Source organism: Lampris incognitus, chromosome 3 (genome assembly GCF_029633865.1).
Source record: "Lampris incognitus isolate fLamInc1 chromosome 3, fLamInc1.hap2, whole genome shotgun sequence".
Classification (NCBI taxonomy): Eukaryota; Metazoa; Chordata; class Actinopteri; order Lampriformes; family Lampridae; genus Lampris; species Lampris incognitus.
In genome coordinates, this window is record NC_079213.1 from 87350639 (window position 1) to 87366400 (window position 15762).

Genomic DNA, 15762 nt, shown 5'->3' on the forward strand with positions numbered 1-15762 from the left:
TAAACTTCCACTCTGCTGGGAACTGTTCAAACTGCGGTCCATTGTCCGACATAACCTCATCTGGGATTCCATATCTTGCAAACATGGATTTCAGAGCTACAATTACATGTTTGCTTGTTGTCTGGGGCAGTTTGGCAATTTCCGAATACTTCGAGTAGTAATCTACATAGAGTAGATAATCACCTTGATCAAAATAAAAAAGATCCACATCCAGTTTAGCCCATGATCGATCTGGAATGTCATGGCACAGCAGCGGTTCTTTCACATTGCTCTTTTTGAAAGTGTTACTGTAATGGAACGGTTTCCTTTATTTTTAGAGCCTCCCTGCCACTAGGGGCATAGTTCCATAATCTTGCGTCTTTTGCCTTCTAGTGGTATAGATAAGTACCGCAGTTTCAGCTACTTCCTTTTCCTGTGACAACAAGAAATTTATGTGACAACGCAGCAATATTCATGCTCCATCATTAGCCATCACCTAGTTTCTACCCCTTTGAGTGGCAATATCTGTAAGTAAAGCTATTATCCATCATCGCTAGAATCTTTATTTTGAAGTATTTTTTACATATTTGCTACAGTTTGTATAATTTTGGTAACATGTATGACAGCACATTTTAATGATTGCATTCAGACTATACCTTTGATGCTAGCGTAAATACAGTGTTCAGTGCTATACCTGATTAGTTACAACTTACATTTTATTCCTGCAAAGAAAATGTTAGTTTTATACTTACCATTGTTTCCTGAAAAATAGAGGATTAGTTATCCTAACTGTAATTCTAGATTGAGTAAGCTATTTTGTATTGTATACTGATGTATGCTTTTCTGTATGTTTATTTTCAGTTTCACACTTCCTTGGTATTAAATCCCGTCCATATACAACACTGGTCTGTTCCTTGGAGGATATGATGCAAGGGAGAGTTTAGCTGGCTGTAAAACCTAATATAGGACAAGAGTCACATTGGGTGTAGCAGTATAGTTACAGATGCTACACTTCATCACAATGTCCTCAATTTGTTTGGACATCCCGGGCCAAAATAATACATCTCTTGCCCTCTCTTTGCATTTGATAATCCCTAGATGGGCTTCATGGATTTTTTGAAGCATTTCTGCTCTCAGTTTTTCAGGGACAACGAGTCTGGAGTGTTTGAAAACAAGTCCTTTTGAGCAGCTGAGTTCTTCTCTGAACGTCCAGTATTTCTTTATTTCAGCCGGAACTTGTCTAACCTGCTCTGGCCAACCCGACTGAATGGCTTTCATCACGAGCTGCAGTTCACCATCCTCTGCTGTTGCAGTTTTGAACTGACTCAGTTTTTCTTCTGAGATTGGAAGGTGTGCTGATAGAAGATTAACTTCTATTTCCTCATCAAGTAGTTGTTCAGACTGTTCTTGCAGGTAAGCTCTGCTGAGTGTATCCGCAATGTGCAACTCTTTTCCTGGTTTGTAGGTTACACACAAGTCAAAAGGCTGCAGTGCCAACAGCATCCTCTGTAGTCTGGGAGGAGCTTTGTGTAGTCATTTTTTGAACACTGCCTCAAGTGGTTTATGGTCAGACTCCACCTGTATCTTTTTCCCATACAGATACTGTTTGAATTTTTCACACCCATATGCTATGGATAACAGTTCTTTTTCTATCTGCGCATATCTCTTCTGTGTGTCGGTAAGAGACCTCGAGCCATAAGCAACGGGTTGTCCATCCTGCATTATCACAGCTCCCTGTCCTTCAGAGCTTGCATCCACTGATAATGTAACATACTTGTTCACATCATAATATTTGAGAACTGGGGCATTGCTTGCCAGTTTCTTCAGCTGCTTGAAGCTGTGTTGCTGCTGTGCGTCCCAATGCCACTCAACATCTCCCTCCAAGAGCTTTCTGAGTGGAGCGCTTACATCAGACAGGTTCGGGATGAACTTTGAAATGTACTGCAACATACCTAGGAACCTCAGCAGTGCAACTTTGTGCTGTGGTTGTGGCATATGCACTACTGCTCTGACTTTTTCTTGGTCTGACTTCAGGCCCTCAGCACTCAGAATGTGACCAATATATTGTATCTCTGTCATTCCAATCTTACACTTGTCTTTGTTGAGCTTGAGATGTATGCTCCTATTCTGTCCAGAAGCTGTCTCATGTTGTTCCTTGTCAGCAACCCACACTAGGATGTCATCAATGATGTTCACAACACCTTCTAGGTCCTCCAGTCTCTGCACTATGCATTTTTGGAAACCTCCGGAGCTGACGAGACACCAAAAGGAAGCCATTTGAATCGGTACCGACCGAATGGTGTGTTGAAGGTACACAACTTAGAACTATCCCCCTCTAGTTGTATTTGCCAGAATCCATGGTTTGCATCTAATACAGAAAAGATTTTTGCATCTGGCATCTCGGCCATAACCTCCTCTACTGTCCTCAGGGGATAGTGTTCCCTCTTTATGGCTTTGTTGAGGTCTTTGGGGTCTATACAGAGCCTTAGTTTTTTATTTGGCTTGTTGACAGTAACCTTGCTGTGAACTCAGTCAGTGGGTTCTGTTTGTTTTTCAACCACACCGAGGTTCTCCATTCTATAGTTCACTTTTGATTTTGTCCTTCAGTGCTAAAGGGACTTTTCTGGGCGGGTGGATAACTGGAGTTACTGCTGGATCTATCTGAATGTGATCTATCTGAATGTGATGCTGTCCAGGCACACACCCCAACCCTGTGAACACATCAGTGTAATCTTTTAGGATGTCTGTTTCCACTTCCTTTTCCACCTTGTAGAGCCTTTTTATCAGTCCCATCTGAGCGCAGGAATCACCACCTAGGATAGCTGGAAAGTTGGGTTTTATTATCTGGAACTCCAACTCATGCACTTCAGTTTTGTATTCACATTTTAGCTTTGCCTTGCCCAATGGCATCACCTTGTGGCGGGAATATGCGACCAACTTGATCTACTACTACTTTCGGCTGCTCCCGTTAGGGGTCGCCACAGCGGATCATCCGTTTCCATTTCTTCCTGTCTTCTGCGTCTTCCTCTGTCACACCAGCCACCTGCATGTCTTCCCTCACCACATCCATAAACCCCCTCTTTGGCCTTCCTCTTCTCCTCTTCCCTGGCAGCTCCATATTCAGCATCCTTCTCCCAATATACTCAGCATCTCTCCTCCACACATGTCCAAGCCATCTCAATCTTGCCTCTCTTGCTTTGTCTCCAAACTGTCCAACCTGAGCGGTCCCTCTAATATAATCATTCCTAATCCTGTCCTTCTTCGTTACTCCCAGTGAAAATCTTAGCATCTTCAACTCTGCCACCTCCAGCTCCGCCTCCTGTCTTTTCGTCAGTGTCACTGTCTCCAAACCATATAACATAGCTGGTCTCACAACCATCTTGTAAACTTTCCCTTTAACTCTTGCTGGTACCCTTCTGTCGCAAATCACTCCTGACACTCTTCTCCATCCACTCCACCCTGCCTGCACTCTCTTTTTCACCTCTCTACTGTACTCCCCATTACTTTGGACAGTTGACCCCAAGTATTTAAACTCATATGCCTTTGTCACCTCCACTCCTTGCATCCTGACCATTCCACTGTCCTCTCTCTCATTCACGCATAGGTATTCCGTCTTGCTCCTACGGACTTTCATTCCTCTTCTCTCCAGTGCATACCTCCACCTCTCCAGGCTCTCCTCAACCTGCACCCTACTCTCGCTACAGATCACAATGTCATCCGCGAACATCATCGTCCATGGAGACTCCTGCCTGATCTTGTCCGTCAACCTGTCCATCACCATTGCAAACAAGAAAGGGCTCAGAGCCGATCCTTGATGTAATCCGACCTCCACCTTGAACCCATCTGTCATTCCAACCACACACCTCACCATTGTCACACTTCCCTCATACATATCCTGCACCACTCCTACATACTTCTCTGCAACTCCTGACTTCCTCATACAATACCACACCTCCTCTCTCGGCACTCTGTCACAAGCTTTCTCTAAATCTACAAAGACACAATGCAACTCTTTCTGGCCTTCTCTATACTTCTCAATCAACATTCTCAAAGCAAACATCGCATCTGTGGTGCTCTTTCGTGGCATGAAACCATACTGCTGCTCACTGATCATCACCTCTCCTCTTAACCTAGCTTCTATTAATCTTTCCCAAATCTTCATGCTGTGGCTGATCAACTTTATACCTCTGTAGTTGTTACAGTTCTGCACATCGCCCTTGTTCTTGAAAATCGGTACCAGTATGCTTCTTCTCCACTCCTCAGGCATCCTCTCACTTTCCAGGATTGTGTTAAACAATCTAGTTAAAAACTCCACTGCCATCTCTCCTAAACATCTCCATGCCTCCACGGGTATGTCGTCAGGACCAACTGCCTTTCCACTCTTCATCCTCTTCATAGCTGCCCTCACTTCCTCCTTGTTAATCCACTGAACTTCCTGATTCACTATCCCTACATCATCCAACCTTCTCTCTCTCTCATTTTCTTCATTCATCAGCCCCTCAAAGTATTCCTTCCACCTTCTTAGCCCACTCTCCTTGCTTGTCAGCACATTTCCATCTCTATCCTTGATCGCCCTAACTTGCTGCACATCCTTTGCAGCTTGGTCCCTCTGTCTAGCCAATCGGTACAAGTCCTTTTCTCCTTCCTTAGTGTCTAACCTGTCATACAACTCACCATACGCCTTTTCCTTTGCCTTTGCCACCTCTCTCTTTGCTTTACGCTGCATCTCCTTGTACTCCTGTCTACTTTCTTCATCTCTCTTACTATCCCACTTCTTCTTTGCCAACCTTTTCCTCTGTATAATTTTCTGTACTTCCTCATTCCACCACCAAGTCTCCTTGTCTTCCTTCCTCTGTCCTGATGACACACCAAGTACCTTCCTAGCTGTCTCCCTCACTATTTCTGCAGTGGTTGTCCAGCCATCTGGCAACTCTTCACTACCACCCAGTGCCTGTCTTAACTCCTGCCTGAACTCCACACAACAGTCTTCCTTCTTCAACTTCCACCATTTGATCTTCGGCTGTGTCTTCACTCGCTTCCTCTTCTTAGTCTCCAAAGTCATCCTACAGACCACCATCCGATGCTGCCTAGCTACGTTCTCCCCTGTCACCACCTTGCAGTCTCCAATCCCTTTTAGATGGCGCCTTCTACATAAGATATAGTCCACCTGTGTGCACGTTCCTCCACTCATGTATGTCACCCTGTGTTCCTCCCTCTTCTTGAAATATGTATTCACCACAGCCATTTCCATCCTTTTCGCAAAATCGACCACCATCTGTCCTTCCACATTTCTCTTCTTGACTCCATACCTTCCCATCACCTCCTCATCACCTCTGTTCCCTTCACCAACACGTCCATTGAAGTCCGCTCCAATCACCTCTCTCCTCCTTGGGTACCCTCTCCACCATGTCGTCCAACTCACTCCAGAATTCTTCTTTTTCATCCATCTCACACCCAACTTGCGGGGCATATGCGCTGATAACATTCAGCGACCAACTTGATGCTGGACTCAATTAGTTGTGCATCCTTTTCAGCCACTTGTCGATAGGTTGTGAGAGGCAAAACATTGCAATTTGCACCGGTATCAAACCTGAATGTGAGCTTTTGGCCATTTACTTTGAGTACTTCGGTCCATTTTTGTCTGTTTTGTTTCTATGTTATTTTCTTTTTTCTCATTTTTCGTCTTTTCTTTCACTCTCTTGTTCTTCGATTTCATTTACTTGTCTCTCCATTTTTCGATAGCCTTCTGTCGGTTTCTTTGCTTTGCACATGCAACCATAGTATTTTTTTCTTTTGCACACTGCATGTTTGACCATAGGCAGGACATTTGCAAGCCTCATGTTTGTATCCACATTTACTGCAGTCATATTTATTATCACTGACACTGCTGTCTTTAGGCTTTTTTGTTAGCATCGTTTTACTTAGCTTGCTAACTGCTAGGGATAGACCGATTATCGAACGGGCCGATTATCGGCGCCGATATTTGGCATTTTGACGCATATCTGCATCGGCCTTTTTTTTAAATCCAACTGCCGATAAGAGATCAATTTAAAACGGGGTTATTTTGGCTCTGATGCAGGCGCGCCTCTCTGTCTGCTGTCACTACTCTGTCTCTCCAGCATTGTCCCACCCACAACACTATCTGATTGGTTACACGCAGAGCCACGGCACGGGTAACAGCCAATCAGCAGTGATAGCTGTGCATGCACAGTGCTCACACACGGGGGAGAGGAGAAAAGGTTTTGCCGAATCTGGAGAAGGTCCGGCCTCGGAGAGCAGATGTATGTTTCGAAGGTAAGTTAAGGCAGCAGACTCTCCCGAAATTGTAATAAACATCCCAGTCCTCTACAACTCACAACTACTAGTAACATTACTGTGAGCCCATTAACGTTATATAAACGTAAGCGGCAGCTCTGCTCGCTCGCAGTCCCTCCAGACGTGCCCGTTAATCACTTGAAACAAGGTTGCTGATAATATCGATATGGAAATAGTCCGTGATAGTAGAAGTCTTGTGTGTGTGAGTGAGAGAGAGTAAAAACCTAATGAACTCAATTCAGTCCAGTTTTATTGCAGGGAAGCACGTTGAGGTGAAGGCTGATTAGCTTTTAGCGTAACGTTAGCCCACCGGTCCGCTTTCTCCTTCTCCAAGCCAGGAGGCTAGCCAGAATAAACCGGAAAATGTTCCTGCCTTCACAAAGCAGCAGAGTGTGTTCTGAGCACCTTCATTGAGGTTATAATCTAGCCAGATCAAATGGATTAATGCCAGTGTTGACAACTAACGTTAACGTTATTGTCACGTTAGTATAGCAGGGTAACAAGCCATAAGCCGGCTAGTTAGCTAGCTGGCTGGTTAACTTTAGAGCCAATGCTGCAACTAGCGTTCGCTAATTTTCGTTAGCAGAGATATATCCTTACGTTATCTTAGATGAGCACACTGGCCACTCTGCTAGTAAACATACAGCCATTGTCATAGCAAATGCATTTCAGATAACGATCGCTCTCTGCTAACGTAAATTAGCGAACGCTAGCTGGAGCATTAGCGCGAACGTTAACCAGCCAGCTAGCTAACCAACAGGGACAGAAACAGCAGAAGATCCCAGCGTTCAAAAGCTAACGTTAGAAATGCACCAACAGTGCAAAATTAGTGCTATGCAGCAGTATTTGTGTTGGCGGAGTCAAATAAATGATTAAATAAACTAGCTAATCATTATCTGTTGTCGCTTATTACTGTTAACTAATAAATGGCGCTTGTAGAATATTCTATAAAAGTAATATCACACTCGATGTCGTGCTGTTATACTGGCCGCGGTTCGTTTTGAGTGACGTCATGGAATACTATGAATGGGGAGAATGTCTGTTATGGTATATTAAACGGGGAGCCAAGATGGCGGCGTAGTGTTCGGTCTATTGCAGAACCCGCTCTGTCTTGAAAACTTTTTAAAAGCAACAAAACGAACTTTCAGGATAAAAAATTTAAGCCACATACGAGGGCAAAAAATCTGGGCTCAGATAAGAGAAAAATTACGACTCCCAGTTCTTCTCCATCCAAACGTTTTGGCAAGAGACAAAACATGGAAACCGACGGCGCAGAAAACATTGCTACGCTCAAGATGGCTATCAAAGAGCAAGGAGCTAGCATTGGGAAAAGTATCAGTGACCTGCAGGTTACTGTTAACTTTATTTCTGAAGATCTCAAGGAGCTGAAAGGAAAGTTGACGCACACCGAAGCGAGAGTGAGTAAAGCAGAGGAAAAAATCCAAAATTTGGAAAGCAAGGTGCTGGAGCTGTCACAATACAAACGAAGATGGAATCTGCGACTCCACGGGCTAACTGATGAAGACGGAGACGTTCGCAGAAAGGTCGTTGAAATCTGCCAAAACATGGCTCCTGACCACCGAGAGACATTCCCGGAGGTACTCGACTCAGTGCACAGCCTGGGGCAAAGACGTGAGTCTTCAGCGGCACCACTGCCCCGTGTAGCAATCATTCAATTCACCATGAGGCATTTTCGAGACATTATCTGGAAGACGGCGAAACGATCCGACTATTTGACGACCAGGAAGCTGCGCTTTAAGGAAGACCTTTCTCCCGAGGACCGAGAGAGACGCAACCTATTGTGGCCGCAGGTTGAGAAAGCACGAAAGGAGGGGAAGATTGCATACTTCGTGGGAGCCCGTGCGTTTGTGAACAGAAAGGAGATTCACTGAAGTGCCTTTCATCATGTAAGCTAATATGACTCAGGAGTTATTTTTCGTTATTCGTTTTATAAATATACAATATGCTGTTGTTGCTAAAAACATTTATTATGTAATGACAGAGTAGTTCTGTTCTCTCTGTAATTTACACACTTTTTCTCAGGGTGAAAAGTTAGTTACACTCAAAATGTCATCTTTATCTTTTGTTTCTTTTAATGCTCGAGGATTAAGGGACAATACCAAAAGGAAAGCACTGCTATTATATGCTAAAAGCCTGAATACTGATTTTTGTTTGATACAAGAATCTCATTCTGAACCTAATGACATTAGATTCTGGAAATCCCAATTGGGAGAGGACTTGTGGATGTCTCATGGCACAAACCACTCAGCAGGAACTCTGACTTTGAAACACAAGTTTAAAGGGAAAGTTATCTCTTCACAGACAGATCCAAACGGTCACTTTATTTTGTTGGTTATTTCATTTAATGACCAGGTATTTTTATTGGGAAACGTTTATGGTTATAACAGCAAACAGGAGAATATTACCTTAATGCATTCAGTAAATGTAAAAATTGATTCTATAATAAGTAAATTTGCAGATCTAAAGATCATATTCGGGGAGACTGGAATCATTCAATTAATGATATGTTAGATAGATGGCCAAATAAAAGTAATACAAATAATAGTTATTTGTTAGATTTTATAAATGAAAGAGATCTGATTGATATTTGGAGGTATAAGAATCCTACAGTTAAAGAATTTACGTGGAAGAACAGGTCAGGGTCATTACAGTCTCGTATTGACTATTGGTTGATTTCTGATCCATTATCTGAACATGTTTCTTCAGTTAAAATGTTACCAACACCCTTGACGGATCATAAAACTATATCTTTTTGGAGCTGTATATGTCTACTACTCATCAAACTAAAAGAGTCAACTCATATTGGAAATTAAATAATTCTCTTTTATTGAATGAGTCTTTGGTAAAGGAGATTAAAATAAAAATAGATGAATGTTGGGATAGGGCATGTGCTGAAAATATGTATGGCAAAAATTGGGAGTTCATGAAATTTGAATTAAGGTCCCTTATAATGAAAAGAGGAGCTGGAATAGTTAAAAACAGAAAAAGAAGAATCAGAAATGATCTCTGAAATTATTGCTTTATCATCACAGCCACTTGAAAATTTATCAGAGGATAACAAGAACAGACTTCAAATTCTACAATTAAAATTAGATAATCTATATATTCACAAGGCAAAAGGAGCCTTTGTGCGCTCTAGGAGGAGATGGCTTGAGGAGGGAGAGCAAAACTCCAGCTATTTCTTCAAATTAGAGAAACAACATAATACACTTTGCAGCATGACCAAACTCTGTTCAGATGGTGTCATCACACAAGACCCTAAAAAGATTTCTGAGACATGTGAACTATTTTATAAAGACTTGTATTTCTTCAACTCTTTAGGTAATATTGAGAGCATCAGCAATGCTAATAAAGATTTGTGTGATGCCCCCATCACAACATTGGATGTTGAGGATGCTATTAAAAAAATGAAACTCAATAAGAGTCCTGGGAATGACGGATTAACCTCAGAGTTATATAAATGTTTCTCCAAGGACTTATCACGCTTTTTACATAAAGTATATATAGAAAGCATTGCTAATGAAAAGCTCCCTCCTTCATTGTCTCAGGGGTTGATCACTTTGATTCCCAAACCGCAAAAAGACTATTTGTTGTTAGATAATTGGAGACCTATTTCCCTCTTGAACAATGACTACAAGGTAATTGCTATGTGTTTGGCTAAAAAATTGAAAAGTACACTTAATGACATTATTGATGAAACACAGTCTGGTTTCATGACTGGTAGACATATAACAAACAACATAAGACTGGTGATTGATATCTTGGATCATTCAGAATTAATTACAGATAACAGCTTCATTCTTTTTTTAGATTTTTATAAAGCTTTTGATTCCATTGAACACAAATTCATATTTAAAGCACTTGAGATTTTTGGTTTTGGGAATATGTTAAAAAATCTGTCAAAACGTTATATGCAGGTGCAAATAGTTCAATCAAACTCCCATATGGCACTACTAAAAGATTTAACTTAAATCGTGGAATCCGTCAAGGTTGTCCGATCTCGGCATATCTCTTCCTTCTTCCTATGCAATTACTCTCCATTCATTTCAAAAACAGCGATGTATTGGGTCTCTCTATTGTTGGCAGAACACTGTCTATCACTCAACTTGCAGATGATACAACACTTTTTTTAAAGGATACATTTCAAGTCAATAAAGCAATCAAAGTCATTAACTCTTTCTCAATGGCCTCCGGCCTTAAACTGAACATTTCAAAATGTGAGCTTCTTCCTGTTAATAGTTGCACAGATACTATTATTTCTGGGATCCCTGTGAAGCATAAGGTTAAATATCTTGGTATTATAATTGAAAAAGACCAAAGCTCCAGACTATCTGAAAATGTTAATCCACTTATAGCTTCAGTCCAACAGAGGTTTAACCTTTGGCTTCAAAGAGATTTGTCTATTACTGGAAGATCCTTGGTAGCTAAAGTTGAAGGCCTCTCCAGACGTATATATGCAGCTATGGCACTTGATGTCTCAAAAGACATATGCACTAAAATTGACAGAATATTATTTGAATTTATCTGGAAAAAAAATACATTATATTAAGAAGAATGTCATGATAAATAAGTTATGTTCTGGTGGGATTAATTCTTTAGACTTCACCTCCTTAAACTCTTCTTTTAAAGTCAAATGGATCAAACTTTTCTTAAAAAATCCCAACTCAATCTGGAATTTTATTACTGCCCATATATTTAATTCACTTGGAGGAATGCATTTTCTCTGAAGGTGCAATTACAATATTTATAAATTACCGATAAAACTGTCCAACTTTCATAGTCAACTTTTGTTATCCTGGTCAATGATGTACTCACACAATTTTTCTCCCCATAAATATTTCATTTGGAACAATCAAGATATTAGGTTTAAGAACAAATCTTTATATATTAAGAGATGGGTTGATAATAAAATTTTACTTGTTAGTCAATTACTGAATGACAATGGTCAGCTTTTCACTTATGAAGAATTTCTTTCTGTATATGGTTTCCCTGTTACACCAAGAGAATATTCTATTGTATTTGATGCAATACCAGATGGAGTTAGAAGGTTATTGTTGTCTGCTCCTAAAGGTAAAAGTTGTACTATTCCAGGTTTAACTCCTGAAGACATATATATTGGTAACTTGTGTCCTTTATTAAGTGATAAAGCCACTAATCAATGCGTTAGAAATATTATTCAGAGAGACATTGTTTCTAAACCTGCAGCCATTTTCTACTGGAATAATATTTATAATGACATAGATTGGAGGAACACTTGGATTTTATCGCGAAGATATTGTATTACAAATAAGGTACGAGAAGTTACATTTAAACTGCTTCACAGATGTTATCCAGTCAAGTCCCTTCTTGTAAAATACAAGTTTAATATTGACACACTCTGTTCCTTTTGTGGCAATGTGGATGAAACCATATGTCATTTATTTTGGGATTGTACCTACTCTCATGTTTTTTGGATTGATCTAAATAATCTCATAAGTAACAAAATGGACTCTTCTTGTAAACTGGACATCCAACATGTTTTATTTGGTCTGTCACAAAATGAGGAAATAAGTTCAGAAAAAATGTATATTATCAACCTTCTATTAATATTTGCTAAATTTCATATTCATTGTACCAAATTTGCACACCAGCGTCCAAACATTAGTGTATTCAAAGCACTTCTTTCATCCTATTTAGAATCTTTAAAAGAATGTATGAATCCTAAAGCCAGCAAAACCAGAAGACTATGTGAAGAATATAATTTAACTTAAATCCTGTATCTCGAGCTTTTTTATTTTGTCTTTTCTTTTCTTTTTTTTATGGATATGTAAATTTTAATTTTGAAATAATTTATATTTTTGTAACTACTTTTTGTCCTATTGTGATGTAATATTTTCTTGTTTATATGTTTTGTTCAATAAAAAAAAAATGTCTGTTATGGTAGAGAATAGTGTGTTTGTGTGGAAGCCACATGAGAAACTACAATTCACTACTGCTAACGTTACTGTGGGGCCAAATACGTTAGCGGCAGCTGTCTGTTCCTATGATAAACTGATTATTAAAGTGAAGATGCTGTAGGCTATTTAGTGTTTTTAACGGTTTAATCACTTGAAACACTGCCACTTCAGTTTCTTCATGCAAAGCTCTCAGGTAGCTTTGTGTAGCTTCGTTGGCTCTGCAGATATCAACAGCTTTTGGCAATGACAAATCGGGCTCTCTGAGCAGTCTAGCTCTCACCTTATCAATTGTTAATCCACACATGATGCAGTCCCTTATCAGTGAGTCTGTGAGCTTCCCAAACTCGCATCAAAACCATTTAGAGTGTATTTAGAGATTAGCTTTTTTTTTTTAAATCAGTGATGAATTGATAAATCTCGAGGCCTATTATTTTTCACATTACACCTGGGATCAGGAATCATTACACAAGGCTTTTGGTGTGTATGATAAAAACTCAGGTTAAGGTGAAGTCCTAACAGGCCTTTTGCATGAGGTGAGCCAACTTTCCAGTCAGCCTGGCCTATCCTATAGAGCATGTAGACTGAGCCTGGTCGCTTGAGTGTGCATTCAGTTTGATGTGGTCTTCAGGTTTGGAAAAGACCCTCAGTCACCTCCATTATCAGCCTTCAGAGCCTATAGTCAAATGCTATCCTAAGCATGTAAGACACTTAAAGCATGGCTTCTGTGTAAAAGCACTTATAGGTTGGTAACAATTAGTTTTTCCATTCAGAAACCTTCAGTGATTGCCATTAAGTTCTACTGTAAAATGACCTTTGGCCAATATTGTAAAGCTGCTAAAAAAAATTTTGTTGACTTTGTGCGCCCCTGTGGGCAAAAGCAGTAGGGTTTTGCAATATGACTTCATTTCACATAAGCTGTGTGTCTTGTCTTAAAGATTTACATTCACCCTCTGGTAGGAACTGATTGGAAAAATGGGTTTTGGCAAGATTTCCAGCAATGTGGTAATGTATTTCTAATTATGGTTATATATCCTGTCTGTCAGCAGTGTTTGAAAGGTTACTTTGGAAATGTATTAGATTAGAGATTACTAATTACCCTGTTAAAAATGTAATGATAACTCTATTTCAAATTACTTCAAAGTAATGTAACTTATTACATCTGATTACTTTTTGATTACTTTTCTAACAGATGTTTTAAACAGGGCAATAAAGCTGAAAAGTCCCAAAAACCTAAATGTAAACCATGCAGCGTAAACCTTACAGCAGTGCTCAATTCAAGTCAAGTCAATTTTATTTGTATAGCCCAATATCACAAGTTACAAATTTGCCTCAACACCCAGCACTTATTACTGTCAAACTTTTATTTAAAGTTCCTGAATATAGCTTGAATTAAGATTGGAATGTTTTGATTTTAAAGCACAACCACCAAAACAAACAATTTTTTTTACCTAAAATAACATTCAGGTGTAACCGCTTTGTAATCACCAACATTTTGATTAGTAACTGCAATTTAATTACATATTTTTCTCTTTAACTGTAACTAATTACAATTACATTTATTTTGTAATTGTCATATAGAGGCATCAAAATAAGATTGAGACTCATGAGTAAACAGTGAAAATCTCCTTGTAGCAGCTTTAAAAGGTTTTTCCATAGAGGTTGTATGTGGTGCATGAGTCATTAATCAATAAATGTGCTGCAAAATATCTGGGGCGCCAAGATGGCCAAGTCGTTGGTAAAGACATCCTTTAACAAGAGGGCATGTTGATTTAATCCCATACTTCTATATCAGGATCATTAAATACGATGCATAATCATATAACTACTTCAGGGGGGCTTTTCTAGCTGGCTGACCAAAAGAGAATCTCTCCTTTTGTTGGATTAACAAACTATCTGTCCATTACCCAAACCACTTATCATGCTCTCTGGGTCGCGGGGATGCTGGAGCCTATCCTAGCAGTCATTGGGCGGCAGGCAGGAAGACACCCTTATTAACAAACTTTATCAAAAACAAATGAACGATAAACACTGTTCTCAACTTAACAATGACATGTCCGGGTGGTTTGGCGGCTCGGAAGAGTGGGATAATTGGCCAAGTACAATTCGGGAGAAAAATGGGTTAAAAAAAAAAAACAATGACATAAACTGATAGCACCATGACAGATGAAGAACACATAGCAAATAGACAGTCAAGTCATATCCAACATGGTTCCACTTCCAGGATCTAAAGTAAGCTGTGGGAAAATCTTCATCTTAGCTAAAATAAGCAGATTCACTCGCAGATTTCTATTTATTAATATCTGCATCAAACTAATTGAGTTTATGTCCATATCAATATCATCTCATAGACATATTGATCAATTTATTTATCGACTATGTGTGCAGTTCAGTTTAAACGTGTATACAGTTGTATATGTAGGTAACTTAGTTATAAAAGTCAAAAGACGTTAACTGTACTGTGCATCTTTTTATTTAATCAGTTCCATCACATGAGAAAAGTTGCAAGATACCCTCAAAAGAAACTAGACATATTAAGTAAACAGCACATAGCATTGCTGGGGTTGCCAACTACAGGCGGTATACATGACCGGCAGATATTGGCTGAGCAAAACATTTCTATGATAATCAAAATGTTTATCCATTCACTCATTCAGTGTGAGGAAAGAAAAAAAAATACTTGATTGGATTTGATTTCTCATGTTCCAAATACACTTTTTCAGGCCAATGTAGAGAAGCAACATTCCCAGGAACGTATCAACTTCAAGTCAAAATCGATAGAAATGGCAGGAAAATGTTCCTGTTCGATTAACGTGTAATTCTGAGGCAATCCCAGTGTTACCCTTGAGACTGGCTTAACAGTTGACTTGTGTATCAGCACCTTTCATGCCAGTCCAGGAGTGCTGGCAGCCCTCAGCACGGTGTAAAGGCCTGTTTGTGACACTTTCATCTTCTGATGTCCCATTGCTCTCTAAATGCAAAGTGCAGCCATCTTATATTGCTAAAGCGAGGGTATGTGATCTGAAACACAAAGTAAGGAGACATGTTGACATTTCAGACACAAAAACATACCAAAACTGTTTTTTTTTTTTTACAATGAACAGTAGAACAGATGTAGCAATTTTCAAAAGTGCCTAAAAAGGTGATCGACATGGGTACATGTTAGGTGTATAAATAAACAATGTACTGTATATCTGAGAACTGTTTTTTCTGAAACTGGTTAAATTGCAAATGTGCTTATCGGCTTGTTGCTCTCTTTCTTTATTGTGTTTGTGCTTGGTAAGGTTTAAGCTCACTTATGTTCAGATAAATGTACAAAAGTGTCAAGTAAACTGGTAGGAAAGGCATTTCAAACATAGAGCAACTGTTGAGACAATTTAGTCATCTTTCCTGCTAGTGAAATTATATGTACAGTACACAGAGCTGCATGCTTTCACTATGGTTTTATAAGCATCCTCTCTTCTTAAAGTTAGCTTTATTGATAAAAACACCATGATCTTAAAACAAATGAAAC